We start from the raw sequence: 6,847 nt of genomic DNA, 5'->3' as shown, positions 1-6,847 counted from the left end.
CCGATGAATTACGCCTCCATTTCATTTCATTTCAGCTGAGATTCTACATAATACTGAGTTTCACGATGCATACCTGGAATTGGAATTCAAAATGAAGAAGAAGTAGAAGCAGTCAGCAACAATCACTAACAGAACTCAAACGCAACCCAGAAAAATTGTAGAAAAACCAGCAGCAATAATAAACAACCAGAATTGACCCCAACAGAACTCGATTTAATCCAGAACAAAACTTCAGCAAACCCCAAACTTATCCAAAACCAGTTTAATTAAACCCACAGCTACTCGAAACCAATCCAACAACTTCAGTGAAACCTCAGAATTCAGAATATAAGAGAATTAAGCAAAACTAAACCAGAAAACCCATATAACACAGTCACAGTGCCTTTTTTTATTGCATTTTTATTTGTTTTTCGATTTTTGAAAGTTCCTAATGTTTTTGGTTTTTCTCTATGAAGAAAGCTAGAATCTAAGAGGATTTTGATCTGAAATTTTGATTTTTCAGATCTGTTTCAGCTTGGATGTATTTGGGAAAAAACTTGGGCTGCCCAAAAAACCTGTCAATGAATGCATTGGGGTTGCCTTTTATAGGCAACAAATAGGGTAGAATGTTCTAGATGGCACTCACACATTTTCCCTTCTTTTAATTTCAGATTTCACCTATTAATCCTTCACTTTCTGACTTGTTTCTCAAGTTACTGCCCTAAGTTTACTGAATTCTATATTAAAGTCCTATTCTAGAAGGCCCTAGGGTGTTCTTTTAGCTATACAATACCTATACTACCCTTATCTTGGTTTTGAATTTGCTAATCTCCACAAAACAACCCTTTTCTATGCCCAAACTACCCCTAAAAACTTCCTGAAACTACTGACCCAACCAAACCCTTTACCTTTGCTAAGATTTAACTATAGTTAACTAAAAGGGTGACTCAATCAGCTAAACCCAATCAACCTATTTCAAATACTACACTAATCAATACTAATTAACACTAATATCGAATTAACAATTAACAAACTGATAAGGCTTAAAACAAAAGCATAAACTAAACTCAAATCCAAGTTGAATCCCAAATCAAAATTCACATGAACAGAACAAAGAGAAAGCCTAATTATACTGACGACCAATTAGCATTTGAGCATTTAACTAACAAAAAACCAAAATCAAATCAGAATTTAAACAGAAGAAAAATGAAAATTAACCTTAAAACATTCATAACAATCGTAGAGACGAACTTAAAGTAAACTGGAAATTAAAATTATGCTCGATTGAACCAAACAAAACAATGAATCAAACTAAAGAAAAGAAAGAAAAGAAAACTTACTGGAATTCGGCCTTTTATGAGAAAAACATCCGAAATAGACTTCCGGTCAATATTATACATCTATTTCACCAGAAATAGACCTATAATATTAACTAGAAATCAATCGACTTAAAAAATCTTTAACACTAGCCCGGAACTGTGTGAACCCTAGACCCAAAATTTGTTGAGCTTCAGTGAGATTCGAGGGGTTTCGACCGAGGATTCAAGATGAGGAAGGTTAGGGGACTTTCGGGTATCGATTTGGGATCGTTTGGACGAGTTTGTGTTTTGGCCGAAATTTTAATGGAAGATTCGAAAAGTTCGGCTGTGATTCGAGCGAAACCAAGGTCGGATTTGAGAAGAGGGGGAAGAGGAGATCTTGTGGTATTATTTTGGGTGAATTTGGGGCATCGCCGCCGGCGGAGGCGATTTCCGGCCGGCGGCGCACGGCAGAAGGCGGCGGAGACTCGGCGTTACAGGAAAGGTACGAGGAGGGAGGGTTTGGTCGTAGGTTTAAAGGGTGTCTTCGGACATTTTTATTAATTGGCCAAGACAGAATATGGACCGTTGGATCCGAAAAAATGAAGGGCTCAGATCGTATTGACCCAAAACGACATCGTTTGGGATTCCAGGGGGGTAGGCCGGGTTATGCGGGGTTTGGGCCTGGCGGATGTGGGGTTTTAAGGAATTGGGCCAAGGGAATTCAATCAAAATCGGCCCAAATTGGTCTTTTAGAAGACCACCCCTTCTAAACTCTTATTTTCTTTTTCTCTTTTATTTCTTTTAATTCTTTTGCTTTTATATTATTTATTTTTTTGTATTTTCCGGATTTTATAAAAGTACAAAAATTAAAATTAAAAAAATAAAGTTCTAATACATTTCAAAGCTAATCTAATTAATTCCTAAAATTGTTTAAACTATTTCATGACAAATTCACAACTAAAACGATTAAAATGCAAAAGGTCAACTATTTTGATTATTTTCTTCATATTTTGTTCTAAAAAAAAATTAAATCCTAATTAATCCTCAAATATGAAATTAGATTATAAATGCAAATGTATTTTTTGTATTTTCATATGAATTAAAATGCACAAATAAAATGCAACAATTACCGAAAAATTGACACAAAATTCACAAAAATTATAAAAATAAAGAAAAAATTATTTTGTTTGAATTTTTTTGGAATAATTCATATATAGAGCAAAAATCACATGCTCATAGCATTGATTTGGCTCCGGACACTCAGCCCATTTCTATCCCGCCATAACGTATGGCCCCGCCTGAGTTGAAAGAGTTGAAGGAGCAGTTGCAAGACTTGCTTGAAAAGGGTTTCATTAGACCTAGTGTTTCACCTTGGGGTGTGCCGGTGTTGTTTGTTAAGAAGAAGGACGGGTCGATGAGAATGTGTATAGATTACCGACAGTTGAACAAGGTTATAATCAAGAATAAGTATCCATTGCCGAGGATTGATGATTTGTTTGATCAGCTTCAGGGTGCCAAGGTATTTTCGAAGATCGACTTGAGATATGGCTACCATCAGTTGAGGATTAGGGCATCCGATGTCCTAAGACAGCTTTTCGCACTCGGTACGGACATTATGAGTTCTTGGTGATGTCATTCGGGTTGACAAATGCCCCAGCAGCTTTTATGGATTTGATAAACCGAGTGTTCAGGCCTTACTTGGATTCGTTCGTGATAGGCCTTACTTACAGCCACTGTAACTAGCTGGGCTTCGCCCACGGGTAGTGTACCCGGAGTCTGATATACTGCAACTACATGCCCAGAAGCCTAAGTAGTAGGGGTCTCTACTCCCGCCCCAGCCTGAGATGTGGTTGGGTCTGCTGGAAATAAACTAGCTTGGGTCATAGAATCCATGAACCGCAACATACAGCCCATGACCTCTTGAAAGTCCGGTGCTGACATGAAATCTATCGGGGTTGGCTTTGCTGCGGGCACCTTGCCCTGCTCCTCAATAATGGGATCCTCAATTGGATCCACTGGTGGTGCAACTGGGGCACCTCTGGGACGTCCTCGTGCCTTACCTCGAGCCGGTGCCCTCTCCTAGCCCCTGCCTCGGCCTCTAGCAAGAGGGAGCAACTCCTCCCGGGTTCGGAACATCTGATGCGCTCGTTCTCACCATCTGTGAGAGAAAAAGAGAAAGAACTTATAATACTATTAACTGCACGATAGGAGATGAATAAAGAGTAGTTTCCTAACACCCTATAGCCTCTCGAAGATAAGTGCAGACGTCTATGTACCGATCCACAAGACTCTATTAGGTTTGCCTATAACTTGTGAGACCTACGTGAACCTAGTGCTCTGATACCATGTTATCATGATCCAATTTCCATTATAGCCGTGATGGTGCCTAACACTGTTGTTAGGCAAGCCAACACTGATCAAACTAGTAGTTTCCCGTTTAAATAAATTACTAAGTAGAAAACATTTCCTCATTTGTTAAAAAGATTAAGAAATTTGCAAACGTGATATAATTAAACGGAAACAAGTGAGTACAAATCGAAATCATGTACACAAATCCAAAATCATAAGTCTATTAGTGTATGTGTCAAGCCCTAGTGTCACAAGTATGTGGGCATTCTAGTAGAATATATAAAAGAATACTAGTCTATGGTTTGAAAGGAAATAGACAAAAAAAATATAACATAAAGAAGACTTCAGGTGCTGCAGAACGGCTTAGAAGGCAGCTCGTTGTGTAGTCCCGAAATGGGGATCAAATTTGCACGCCGGACTGGTGACTAGATGCACCCACCTCAAATCCAATATAATTAAGTACAAAAGTGTAGCGTGAGTACATAAAAATATGTACCTAGTAAGTATCTAGTCTAACCTCGAAGAAGTAGTGACGAGGGTCGACTCTGACACTTACTAAGGGCCAACAATATGATAATATGAAATTTTAATTAAGCATGATATACAGAGATAACAATAACACTCAGAACAAGAAATAACTGAATAATTCTTTCACCATATTTAAGAACCCAATTCACATCCTTCATTTAAAACAATAATCTTTCAAGAAATGAATTTATACCAATTATAAAAGGGACTTCCAGTTCTATTATCACACAAGAATTCCACCGAGAATGTTCGGCCCGATCCGACATAAATGTAAACTGTGCATTACCGAGGGTCGAACGGTACGAACCATAGATGCATCTATTATCCTACTAGAGAATCATACGTGCGGCACAGTCAAATATTAATTTATCAGTAAATCATAACCCTTTCTTGATTCTTTTCCAAATAAAGACAATTCAACTTGAAGATTTTAATATCTTGAAAAAATCCTTAACTAAATTCCATTTGTTACAATTAACAAATATAATCGCATAACGGTGCACACAAAGCATGGTGTAAACCTACAACTACCCGGACATAAACAGGAATAGTAGCTATGAACGGACTATCATCACCTCGTGTGTACGTAGCCCCCACAAATAATAACACATATTAATTAAGTTCACCTATGTGGTAAATTCCCTCTTACAAGGTTAGAAAAGACACTTACCTCGTCTCAAAGCCTACTTCCAAATTCAAGAATGTGCTCAAACCCTCAAATTGGAGCCGAACAATCCAAACTATTCAAATAGTGTAAAAACTAATCAATATATATTCAAAAGTTTATATTCTAACTATTTAAGTAATTGCCCAACCCTAAATGTAAGGTTTTTAAAATTTACCCCTGGGCCCACGTGCCCGGATTCTGGAAATTTTTCAATAAAGTTATCACCCATAACCTTAGGAACATAAATATATAATTTTCACTAAGTTTCATAATTATTTTCGTGGTTAAATCTCATTTTTATCAAAACCCTAGGTTTTCACCTAAACCCATAATTTCTACCAATTTACATGTTTTAATCTACCTATAAACTATGTATTTAACTCACATTGTGTAGGAATTGCTTAGCTCAAAGTATTAGGTGAAATTCTCTCTCTAAGAGCTCCAAGAATCGCCCCAAAATGAAATAAATGAGCTCAAGGATGCCTAAGTCCTGTATTAAATGAGGTTCTGCCTTTCTGTGATTTTCGCACTTACGATCATAGGGCCGCATCTGCGGTCTCGTACCTGCAGCAAGACATTCGCAGGTGCGCCTTTTCCTCACTTGGTCGGGCTTCGCATCTGCAGACACAAGGAGCCGCATTTGCGAGCCCTTTCAGCTTCTGCGACCATAATGCTTGTACCTGCGCTCTCGCAGGTGCGTAAATTCCTTCGCACCTGTGGTGCCTGGGCTTCCTTCGCATTTCCACTTTTGTGGCTCATGGCTCACACCTGCGGCTGTCCAAGCGCATGTGTGATTATGATAGAACTGGAGCTTCGGCAGTTGCTCCCAACTTCTAACTTAGTCCGAGCCTCATTCGATCAACTCTTGGGGGCCCCGAGGCCCCGCCCGAACATACCCACAGGTTTGGAATTATAAAACGGACTCGCTCGAACTCTCGAAACGCCCGTAACAACTTTAAAACTAGGAATCACACCCCAAAACCAATTGAATCAAACTTAAGAACTTCAAGTTCTTCAATTTACTTCCGATGCGCCGAAACGTACTTAAACTACTCAGAGTTATACCAAATTTTGCATGCAAGTCTTAAATGACATTACAGAAATATTCCCGACCTCAAAATTCCGTTTGGACCTCGGTATCACCAAAACCCGCTCCAAACCAAATTTAAAGAACTTCTAAAACCTTCAAGAACCAACCTTCACTATTAGGCGCCGCAATGCTCCCGGGTCATCCAAAACCCGATCCGAACATACGCCCAAGTCCGAAATAATCATACGAACCTATTAGAATCGTCAAATCCCAATTCCGAGATAGTTAACTCAAAATGTTGCCCGAAGTCAAACTTGGCCTTTTATGCCTACCTTAAGGAACCAAGTGTTCCGATTTCAACCCGAATTCTTTCAACTTCCGAACTAACCATCCCCGCAAGTAATAAATCAGTAAAAGCAAGTATGTGAAGTCGTATTTGGGGGAATGAAGTTCTAGAAAGCAAAACAACCGGTCGGGTCGTTACAAAGAGAATCTTTTATCAAAGTTTATTCTCACAAAATGAATATCACATGCCTCATATCATTATCTCTTTTTTTATTTATATGAGATATATTTGTAGTAAACCCTAATAGTACTAGTGCAGAGAATATCCACTAGAACATTCTCTTTAATATCCTATTTCGATAACTGGCCGTTACAGCTTCATCAACGGTGCTCGACTTCGTCCGTTATTGACATCTCGACCTCAGCTCTCGTCGACTCTTCGACTATGAGTCTCGCTTCTTCCTGATCCACCTCGACTAATGAGAATTCTTTCTTTAATGTTATTTTATCTTAAATATTCTAGGGGCAGATTTTGACCCATACAAATATCTAGACCGAAAAACAAAAGAACCAAAACGCACTTTATACAGGGAACAAAACAAATCCTCTAATTCCCTTTCTTTATCGCTTCCCACATGCTGCAGGAACATCACTAAGAGTAGTGAGTTGTTTACTGAGAGACAAAAGACCTGAGTTTTTGTCTTATGT

The sequence above is a fragment of the Nicotiana tabacum genome, chromosome 18 (assembly GCF_000715075.1).
Source record: "Nicotiana tabacum cultivar K326 chromosome 18, ASM71507v2, whole genome shotgun sequence".
NCBI classification, from domain to species: domain Eukaryota; kingdom Viridiplantae; phylum Streptophyta; class Magnoliopsida; order Solanales; family Solanaceae; genus Nicotiana; species Nicotiana tabacum.
This window is presented reverse-complemented; position numbering follows the sequence as displayed.